This window comes from Chelonoidis abingdonii, chromosome 5 (genome assembly GCF_003597395.2).
Source record: "Chelonoidis abingdonii isolate Lonesome George chromosome 5, CheloAbing_2.0, whole genome shotgun sequence".
Taxonomy (NCBI): domain Eukaryota; kingdom Metazoa; phylum Chordata; order Testudines; family Testudinidae; genus Chelonoidis; species Chelonoidis abingdonii.
In genome coordinates, this window is record NC_133773.1 from 69,204,790 (window position 1) to 69,216,482 (window position 11,693).

The 11,693-nt window shown below is 42.6% G+C and overlaps 1 long non-coding RNA gene across 1 annotated transcript; it reads right to left on the reverse strand.

The window, feature by feature from the left end:
• Nucleotides 1–1,197: 1,197 nt before the first annotated feature.
• Nucleotides 1,198–2,984, reverse strand: LOC116829807 (uncharacterized). Its single transcript, XR_004374818.2, has 2 exons — nt 2,753–2,984; nt 1,198–1,803 (listed from the first exon to the last, which is right to left on the reverse strand). It is a non-coding gene; the product is annotated as an uncharacterized LOC116829807 (long non-coding RNA).
• Nucleotides 2,985–11,693: the final 8,709 nt, after the last annotated feature.

Consider the following 11,693-nt stretch of genomic DNA (forward strand, 5'->3'; position numbering starts at 1 on the left):
AATTCTCTCAAACCGCGGGCCCCTGCGCTTTGGAGATCCTGCTAATAATGGGGCAGGTTCTAGCCATTCAAAGTCGATTTTGGGCCCAGGAAACAAGCACAGACTGGTGGGACGCATAGTGTTGCGGATTTGGGATGATTGCCAGTGGCTGCGAAACCTTCACATGCGTAAGGGCACTTTCATCGAACTTTGACTTGCTTTCCCCTGCCCTGAAACTCCAGAATACCAAGATGAGAGCAGCTCTCACAGTTGAGAAGCGAGTGGCAATAGCTCTCTGGAAGCTTGCAATGCCAGACAGCTAGCTGTCAGTTGGGAATCAATTTGGAGTGGGCAAATCTACTGTGGGGGCTGCTGTGATGCAAGTAGCCAAAGAAATCATTAAGCTGCTGCTACGAAAGGTTGTGACTCTGGGAAATGTGCAGGTCATAGTGGATGGCTTTGCTGCAATGGGATTCCCTAAATGTGGTGGGGCGATAGATGGAACCCATATCCCTATCTTGGGACCGCAGCACCAGGGCACCCAGTATGTAAACCACAAGGGGTACTTTTCAATGGTGCTGCAAGCACTGGTGGATCACAAGGGACGTTTCACCAACATCCACGTGGGATGGCCAGGAAGGGTTCATGACGCTCGTCAGAACTATTACTGCTGTTAAACGGGTTGCAAGCAACATGGAATGAGCTTCTCAGACACCAAAACTGTGGGGATTGTTGTAAAGGCCTTGTAGTTATTCCCAGCCTGGACAGTGGTCAGGAGTTGTTCAGCTACAGGCTGAGCAAGTGCAGAATGGTGGTAGAATGTGCATTTGGCCATTTAAAGGCATGCTGGGTCACATTACTGACTTGATCAGACCTCAGCCAAACCAATGTCCCCTTTGTTATTGCTGCTTGCTGTGTGCTCCACAGTCTCTGAGAGAGTAAGCGTGAGACCTTTATGGTGGGGTGGGAGGCTGAGGCAAATCACCTGGCTGCTGATTACACGCAGCCAGACACCAGGGCAATTAGAAGAGCACACCAGGAAGCAGTGCGCATCAGAGAAGCTTTGAAAACTAGTTTCCTCACGGGCCAGGGTACAGTGTGACTGCTGTGTTTGTTTCCCCTTCATGAACCCCCCACTCCTTGATTGACTCATTCCCTGTAAACAAACCACTCTCCCTCTTCGATTACAGCTTGCTTAAGGAAATAAAATCACTATCGTTTAAAAATCATGTATTCTTTATTAATTCATTATAAAAAGAGGGAGAGAACTGACAAGGTAGCCCGGATGTGGTTTGGGATGAAGATAGGAGGGAAGGAAAAGGCTACTTTGAAATTTTTTTTAGTGATGACAGCCTTTTGGTTGGGCTGTCCACGGGGGTGGAGTGGGCGGGTGCACAGAGCCTCGCCCCACATGTTCTTACATGTCTGGGTGAAGAGAATGTGGAACATGGTGAGGGTGGTTATACAGGGGCTTCAGCGGCACTTTGTGATCCTGTTGCTGTTCCTGAAGCTCCACTAGATGCCGGAGCATGTCAGTTTGATCATGCAGCAGCCCCAGAGTTGCATCCCGCCACCGCTGATCTTCCTGCCTACACCTCTGATCTTCCTGCCGCCACCTCTCATCTCGAGCATCCCTCCTGTCCTCACGTTCATTGGCATCTTTCTTGTAATTTGATACCACATCCTTCCACTCATGCAGATGAGCTCTTTCATTGTGGGTCACTTCCATGATTTCTGAGAACATTTAGTCTTGCGTCTTTTTTTTCCACCGCCTTATCTGAGGTAGCCTTCGGGATGGAGTAGGGAGGCTTGAAAAATTTGCAGCTGAATGAGGGAGGGAAAAAAGGGAGAGAAGTATTTAAAAAGATACATTTTACAGAACAATGCTTATACTCTTTCACGGTGAACAACACTATTCACCTTACATAGCACATGTGATTTGACTACAAGGTCGCATTTTGCATCATTTAATATTGAGTGCCTGCGGCTCTGATGTTAGAAATCTCACAGACTCAGGTCCAGGCAGCAGAATTCGGCTTGCATGCGGCCTTGGTAAGCCATTGTCTTCTGCAGCCTTCATATATCCAGCGTCCTCCTTTACCAAATAGCAAGCAAAACCCGTTCAGTGATGCTTCTTTCCTGTTAACATGCAGCAAGAGAAACCATACCCCAATCCAATTCTCTGGGATGATCGCTTTACCCCTCCTCCCACCGCGTGGCTGGTATCATGGAAGATCACTGCTAAACACTCCTCTCCCCTCCCCACCACGTGGCTGGTAGCAGGGAAGGTCCCTGCTACCCAAACGCGAAAAGCTCAGCGCCAATCACCCGCCCCGCTTCCCCCTGCTTGGCTACCTGCAAGGAAGGATTTCTTTTAAGCAACAGGCAAACAGCCCAGTAGGAATGGCCATCTCTGTCCCCTTAATTAAATTCCAAAATTTCAACCAGGTTACCATGAACGATATATCTCTCCTGAGGATAATACAGCGAGATAAAGAACGGATGTTGCTTGAATGCCAGCAAACACCGGGACCATACGCAGCTAGGCTTTGTCGTGCAATGATACCATTATTTGCTACATGCATGGTGTGGTCAAGTGTCCTACCATGGAGGACGGAATAAGGCTGCCCTGCCCAGAAACCTCCCCAGACATGTTAACAGACTTTTCCAGTAGCTGTACTGTCTGCGAATGCATCCCAAGTCCTCAGGGCAAATTCATCATTAAAAAACACTTGCTTTTAAACCATGTTTTATATTTACAAGGTACACTCACCAGAGGTCCCTTCCATGGCTTCATTGTGTGGGATAGTGGCTTGGGAGGACTGGGAGGATAATTCCGTCAGGGTGAGAAAAAGCTCCTGACTGTTGGGGAGAACGGAGTGCTGTGTGCTCTCTGCAAGCTCGTCTTCCTCTTCCTCCTCCTCATCTTCCCCGTCCGCAGAGTCCTCAGGCATGGCTGAGATTACCACCCCCACCTCGGAATCCACGGACTGGGATGGGGCAGTGGTGGCGACCCCCCGAGAATTGCATGCATCTGAGTGTAGAAGCGGTATGTTTTTGGCCCTGCCCCGGACCTTCCGTTTGCTTCTTTGGTTTTCTGAGCTCCTTAACTTTCACACAGCACTGTAATGAGTCTCTGGTGTGGCCTCTCTGCATCATGGCCTTCGAAATTTTTTCAAATGTTTTTTCATTTCGTCTTTTGGAACGGAGTTCTGTTAGCACAGAATCCTCTCCCCATACAGTGATCAGATCCAGTACCTCCCATGTGGTCCATGCTGGAGCTCTTTTTTGATTCTCAGGAGATTGCATTGTTACCTGTGCTGATGAGCTCTGCGTAGTCACCTGTGCTGGTGAGCTCTGCACGCTGGCCAAACAGGAAATGAAATTCAAAAGTTCGCGGGGCTTTTCCTGTCTACCTGGACAGTGCATCTGAGTTCAGATGGTTTTCCAGAGCGGTCACAATGCTGCACTGTGGGATACCGCCCGGAGGCCAATACCGTCGAATTGTGGCCACATTAACCCTAATCCAACATGGCAATACTGATTTCAGTGCTACTCCCCTCGTCGGGGAGGAGTACACAAATCAGTTTTAAGAGCCCTTTATATCAATATAAAGGGCTTCGTTGTGTGGACAGGTGCAGGGTTAAATCGGTTTAACTCTGCTAAATTCAGTATAAATGCGTAGTGTAGACCAGGCCTTTGAGTGGCTACAATAAGTGATGGGATTTTACTAAGCGTATATCAAAAAGTTCTCAAGAGCTACGTGACCTTGTTAATAAACTGTTGTGCATTTTATACAGGCTTATGTGCACAACAGTAGTGAATTTACAATGAAACCTAAACTGAAGCTTTCATCCTGTCCCACATACACAATCACCACACCTCAGCCAACACATCCACACAAGACTCACATAAATCCATTCAGCTTTCCCAATATATTAAGAGGTCTCAAACCAGTAAAAAAGAATTGACTACTGTTCCCTAGAAAATCTGTGGGCTTCTGGGATCATGAAATGGAAAATATTTATTTTTTTCCAGTAGCTGTGAGACTTCTCATTAGGGAAATTCCTACTGCCCCACCTCACAATTTCCCTTATGAATGAAATGTCAGGACACAGAGTCTAAATCCAGAGAGCCAGACAGGTGCTCTTTCCTTGACTCAAGAGCCATATTGTGCCTTCTGCACTGGTGGAAAAAAGGGACTAGAATGCAGTGGGGAAGTGCCACCACTGCAGCATTTTTTCCTTCCCCCTTTAGCCACTACAAGTCCCTATATGAGGTTTCAGATCTGTTTGGGGAGGGATAGGCCCAGGATAGCTGCAAAGGCAGCATTGTATATCTTCCAAAATCCTTGGTATTTCAACAGCTGAGTTCATGTTTGTTCATTCAGGATTATCTTAATTCCCTGTTTCTTCCACAGTTTGGAACCTCGTTTAGAAGCAGCGGCCTCTAATTTCCAGGCAACAAAAATACTGCAGGAGTCATATTGATGGTGGACAGAATGATCTGAAAGGGGCATGGCCCCAGTGAACAGACACAGGACTTCGTTCCATGTGAATGAGGTGTTTTTGTAGCTCACCCATGAGGTCAACATGGAGCTCAGAAGATCCATGACCTTAGGAGAGGAATACTGGTCAGTTTCATGGGGTCAGGAGAACAACTAAGCCCTCCGCAGAATTCCAGGGAAAAAATGCAAATCAAAATTCCTGCCTCTGTTGGAATCACCTACCTAGGAGAACCATCTGTTCCTAGCTATTTTAAGTCACTGTAGGGACTAGGCAAAAGATTTAAGTAGTTCTGCAACTGACTTGTGAATTAAATTCTATGTAAAACAAATACCTGAGGCTCTATATCTCTTAATAGTAAAAAGTGAACCTATCACTTCACACATACGGATATGAAAAATCAAAGGAAAGTGTTATTGATTTTTAAGAGCATTTATCCTTAACTACTCATATTTTGAAAATGAATGGATGTCCTAGAGAATAAGAAACATATAAGCAGAGCCATTAGTACCCTTATTTTATTAATGCTTCATTCAGCTTAATAAGTCAAGGAATGTTAATAATGGCCAGACTCCACTGCACTTCAAGATCAGTATATTAGAGTCTTCTAGAAAAAAAGCCTACTCTTTGGTGTTTCTGCCAGAAACACCAAATAACAGATTACTAATCTTGTTTTGTATCACTACTATTTTGTCAGAAAGCAAGTGGGTGCTTTTTTAAAAAAAATCTGTTCCTTAGTGTCAGAATCCCAACAAGAGCAGTCAGGGCCAAGGGTCACAGCAGAGGAGTTCATAGATAGGTTCCAGGCCAGGAATTATACAAAGGTCCAGATCAGGTGATGAAGTCCAAATCAAGCTGAGGTCAAAGCCAAGAATTCAGGAACAGATACAATTACAGGAGACCAACACTGTTGCCTGCACACTTCCTAGAATTCCCCTTGGGTTTATATGGGGCAGGGAATGAAGCAGGAGCCATGAAGCTCCTGCCTGTCAAACCCTTGAGGCGGAACTTCCAATGATCTGTGTCCACACCAGGGGATGGAGCGCAAGCTGATTACAACTACTTCTGGGCAGCAGCCTGGAGATGCCAGCTGCTTAGGAGCTCTACAGGCCTAGGCGCATGGGGCCTTACACTTAGTGACCAAAATGTTGGAAGGAACAAAGATCAGTTCTCAACTGCCATTTCTTAAATATCATCTAAACCCCTTAAGAACATAGTTTACCTGAGACCATATAACAACCTCTGTAGCACTAAGCAGTATTTCTGGTTCAGCTACTACATCCACAATCGAAAGAAAAACTGATGTAATAAGATAACTTGATTTCATCTTATTGCTTCTATATTTTGAAGCTATTCTCAAAGCTTGAATCTTCCTCTAAAGGCAAACTTGACTGGTCCATTCAGGAACTCTGAGTCTAATGTATTGACTGCTCTCTGCACAAAGTCTGTAATACATCTTTTACCTTTACTGAAGACAGTCACTAAGCCAGAACTCTTTCATAGTCATCTATGCTTGATGCATTCTTCATATCTGAGAGAAATGTGGTTTATGAAAGGGCATGAAGAGGATTCAGAAATCAGGAGAAAATGAGTTTTTTTTTTTTATAAGAGTTTGCATGTACTGGCTGAAAAACTAATTTTGAGGCTGTAAAACATGAAAATACCAGAAACAGACTGAAACTTGGGTTAACAGCCAAGAACGTCTCACATCAACTACCATTAAAGTTACACTTAATCTACCCACAGCTATAGAGATAGCAAAGCAGTGTGAACTAGTCTAACAGTAGACCAAAAAGCAGGAACAACTTGAAATTAGCTTCAAATCTGTAAACAGACACAGCATGAGTGCTAACAGTCATTATCATTAAAGCCCCAAGGCTATGAGGGAATCCCGGACAAACACCAAAGCCATTCAGACTATGTTTAATATGTGGAAAAATCAGAGCCTAATAGCCAGAGGCCTAAGGTGTAATAAATGCACAAAATATGGACATTTTCCAGCTGTTTGCTGTACCTAAGCAGTCAGGGGGTTGACTAATATTAGACAATCAAGAGGTATTTTTGATGGGATCTATCACATGTGATGACAGAGCCTGCCTGGAGAGAGAAACTGAATAGTCAGGGAAAGACTTTTGACTTTAAAACTGACTTAGGAGTACATGTGACCACTATCTCAAAAGGGACTTACAATCACCTTCAATCCCTCTCAGAGCTGAAATCACCTGACACAACCTTGACTAGCCTTAGAGGAATTCTGAATTGCATGGGCCATTTCACCACAGAAAATAAGTTATAAAGACAAAAGCTTTGCATTCAAAGTGCATGTGATCAAACAAACAAAGACGAACAAGTTTCTCAGCCCATTACAGCCATGATGGGTCTAGTGCAGTGGTTCCCAACTTTTTCAATCACCCTCCCTCCATTGCCTAGACTGTGCCCCCCAGGAGGTTAGGAGGGGTGATAGGGCAGGATGGAGGAGGGGGAGCTGCACTCGGGGCAGGATGGGGAAGCCACAGTACCTGTCTCACCGAAGCCATCCCTGAGTGCTCCTCCAGGCTCCAGCAGCAGTTGATGCTGTTCCTGTCCCCCAGTTACTGTGAATAAATGGGCTTGTAGTTTGCAGGCAGCTGGAACTGGGGCTGGGTCCAGAGCAGAACTGGGGGCAGAGCAGGGCTGAGTGGTGTTCCCTTCTTGGCCTCCTGGGGGGCTGGCTTAGGACCCCACCTGCATGTTCCTCTGTGCCCCCCTACAGGATGTGCCCCACAGTTTAGGGACCACTGGCCTAGTGAGAAAGGTTAAAAAAGCTCAGTGAACTATTTGATGCTGTTGGACATCTGAAAGGATGTCCAGTACAAATAACCTTAAGAGACAATGCTGAACATATATACACCTCACAGGATTCTTATCCCATTACTTCATGAAGCAGAATGAAATTAAAGGAAATGGAGCAGACTGGTATAACTAAGTAAATCTGGGCCAAAAGCATTGTGTGCCCCAGTATTACCAGTCATACAGAAAATGGAAAAATATGAATCTATGTGGATGTTAATGAAGCAATTATGAGTAAGATATAGCTTCCGAGGTGACTTCCTCCACCCAGTGAAAGGAGCTATAGTATTCTCTAAGCTGGATACCTCAGTCAGATTCTGGCAAATACCTTTAGCCAAAGAGATTTATAAACTCACTACATTTATCACACTTTTTGGGAGATTTTGCTTTCAAAGATTACCTTTTGGGATTACGAGTGCTCCTGCAATTTTCCAAAGAAAGATGTCAGAACTATTAATGAAAACTAGAATTCCATTTGATATATGGATCTTTGATGGAAGAACACAACAAAACTCAGTGAAGTTCTAGGCCTAGTCAATCTGGACTGAAGTTAAACAAGGGCAACAGGTAGGCAGAAAACAATTTTTTGGGGGGTTAGACAACAAACAAAAATGGAATCAGTCCTAGCTCTGAGAAAGTAAAAGCAATTCAAGAGTTAAATGCACCTGTGAATATATCGGAACTAAGACATGTGCTGGGAATGGTAAATTACTTGTGATTGATAGTTAAAAGACCTTTCTACAGTGAAAAGGCCACTGAATGAACTATTTAAGTCCAAAACATTCGGGCTATGGGGGGCATATCAAAAAATTGCCTTCAAAAAATTATCTCAACAGCTCTAGTACTCAAGCACTGTGATGTGAACAAACTCACAATGGTAGATGCATGCAGCTATGGCCTAGGTGGTGTATTGTTACAAGAACATGGATCTGAGTGGAAACCAGTTGCATTTTGCTCTTGCATACTCAGAAGCAAAAAAATAATATGCGCAGATTGAAAAGGAGTAGCTCGCAAGCATATGGGGATGTGAGAACTTTTACAGTATCTGTGTGAATTAGATTTGTTTTACACTGATAACGTACCACTTATTACTCTCATCAGCAGAAAAGACCTGGATCAAAAGCACTACTGAAACGCTGCCTATTGATAAGGTTAATGTTATTTCACCTAGTTGCCAAATATGTTCCTGGAAGGAGTCTGGTAATAGCAGACACGCTATCATGGAGCCCTGCATTGCATTAAACTACCTGTGACCTTAAATGTGACATAAAGCCATATATGGATGCTGTGGACACATACAAATCAGTGTCAGAAAAGAGACTACACCAACTACAACAAGCAACCTTGAGAGATATGCAACTTCAAGAAGTTCTAAGTTACATTAGGGTCAGCTGGCCCAAGTATCCAAAAGACACTAAGCAAGTGACAAGAGATTACTATGTGGTACATGGACAATTAAGTGATCCCAATGGAGTCATGATTAAAGAGATTTCATTATAATTCAAAAAAAATTAGAGGAGAAATCCTAAACCTCATCCATGAAGTGCATCAAGCACTAACTTAATGCCATGAACAGTCCAGTCAGTGTGGTGGCTGGACATCAAAGATATCAAGAATAAAGTATGTGAACATTGCAGATAGCAAGATCTTTACCAGACAGACCCTGGAAGAGACTAGCCACAAATCTGTGCTAATCCAGAAGACATCATTACGTGATCATAGTGGACTTTTTTCCAGGTATATAGAAATGATCTATTTAAAAGGCACGACGTTGCAGTGCTACTGACAAACAGAGGCACACTTCTGCTCATTTTGGTATTCCAGAACTAGTGATGGACAATAGGCCACAATTCAACACAGCAGAATTTCAGTTATTCCAAACAAAATCTGATTTTTATCGTATTACAAGTAGCTTGCATTACCCACAAGCAAATGGAAAGGCTGAGAGCTAGACAGACAGCCAAGTAAATCCTACAGCAGGAAGTTCCATTAATTGCTCTTCTGAGTTACAGATCAATACCAATAGCAGCTTCTATATATAGTCCAGCACTACTTCTCATGGGAAGACAACTCAAAACTACTGTTCTGACTTTGGGGAAAAAACTATGTCCACAGTGGCCAGACACGGAGAGTAGCCAAATCAGATAAAAAGGCAAAAAAGAACTTATGAACACTTTATAACAGATGGCACTCAGAGAATTGCCAGGTCTAGGACATAATGACCATGTTCATGTCAAAATAGATGGAGAAAAGGGGTGGAGACCTGCAGCTGTTGTAAGGGGAAAAAATTAATTGCCCAGATCATACATGGTCAAGACCAACAGTGGAGAGTTCAACAGAAACCATCAATATCTACAGTTTGTTCCTCAGAAAGAACAATCAACAGAGCAAACTCTGCAGATGATTGATGCAGAAGAAGAAGATGACTCAGATTCCACAGCAGCCAGAGACAGTGGCTGCAACTAATAGACAGACAGATGACTAAATTGTTACGTGTTCGGGTCATGTAATTAGAAAACCACTATGATTCAAAGAAACTCAACAGACTGATCCTTACTGAACTTTAAAGATAGCATAATACTGTAATTTTTTTTAAGTGGTAGGAATATAAAACTTAAAGAGTGATGTAATAGAATGCTCAACTGTATTATGTTATTTAGCTGCTAGGTGGTATCAGGTGCACCATGCCTTAACTTAGGCTCACACCAGCCATTCCTGGCAGTACCTTAAAGTGTCTTAAGGTGATCACAGCTCTTGTGCATTTCTCTGGGAAGGAAGCTGTGAGGCCAGTCCATACCTAGTATAGAAGCCTGACCTAGCAGTAGCAGCTTTGCAACCTACCATGTACAAATTGTACATGACACCACTAGCACACTGGGAAAAGACTATTGTTGTGTCCATCCTTCACTCCACCTATGTTTGCAGGTGGAACAGCTGCTGTGAACAATAACTGAGATAAAAGGTGATGGCAGAGCAAAAATCTGGTGATAAGGAACACAGACTCTGACACATAGGATATATGGGGTCCCCTTTCCTGAAACAGAGTACCTCATTAGTAAGGAAATGTACACATTTGTGGATGTGCTCTAAAGATTGGAACCTGTACCAAAATGAAGATACATAGCAACTCTGTAACAATCAAGATTTTTGTAAAGCATCTTTAAAACTGAACAACTTACTGCTAACTACAACTGTGGAACTGTACATATATTTACCATAGTTAACGGTATCATGCTGTCTTTCAAGTTCTAGATGTATACAGACAAATTGAGACCAAGTGTGCAGGTTTCTTGTACTGCACTTAATCTATCATAAATGCAGGAATTTATTTTAGGTATTTAGGAGTGTTAATCAGATCCTGGGAAAACAGATTCATTCATTGGGAAATAATTAAAAGAATTGGCAACTATAGGTCTATTGGGAAGGAGATCTTGGTGAATTGGCATGTAAGTAATTAACCAAATTGTTTTGTGACCAAGCTTTGGATTGTTTTTCTTCTGTTGTGTTAGCAACACTGGAGTTGATAACTAATTTGCACAAGTGAGGCCCTATTGTGAAGGTCTCAGTCAAAAATCTAAACAAAGTCTAAACAAGACAGTACTTAAGTATGACTCTTATTTTCTATTATGGTTGTGTAATTTGATTCTGAAAACTGAAATAATTATATCTGCCAATTTTCTAATTTGTTGCCAAATCATAGTCCAATATCATTTTTGCCTTGTTATATTCTATACTATTAGTTGCTAGCCATAACCCTGATGCACCCACCACCCTGTCCCATCCTTTAATTTTTTGTTTTTCATACTCTGTTTGAAACTCTATAAAACTAATTTCAACTCTTAAGTCCTTTTTCTTTAGTTAAGCAATAAAATTAAAAGAACACTCAGAAAGGTGGTTTGGGTAATCAATTAAGCAGTTGTTTTATATCCTGTGTGACACTGAGCCAGTGAAGGTTAAGTAACCAGCAGGCTGTGTGACCTGAAAACAACTCTGAAGGACATGTTAGAAGAGTATTGAAATGGTAAATAGGGCCATTCCTTATAGATAGTTAGCAAAGCCATGTTAGATACACTATAGTCCTTGAAACGTAGGCCTATATTATCAGAGAATCAAGGAATAGCTAACTGTATTTGTCTGTGTTTACTTATACCTTGTTAAATGTTTAGCATCTACAAGCTAATTAGATCACATTGTTAAATTTCTGTTCCTGTCTGTAATGTTTTATTACATATTCTATTGATTCAGAGATCAAAAGGGGATATTAACATTTAGATGGAACTGGTGGTACAATATTATTGTTTTCATTTTTCTTTGAAATTTGTGACACCACATTGTAAAACTACCTGTGAACTGTTGAATGGTTAATAGCCTTATGCAATA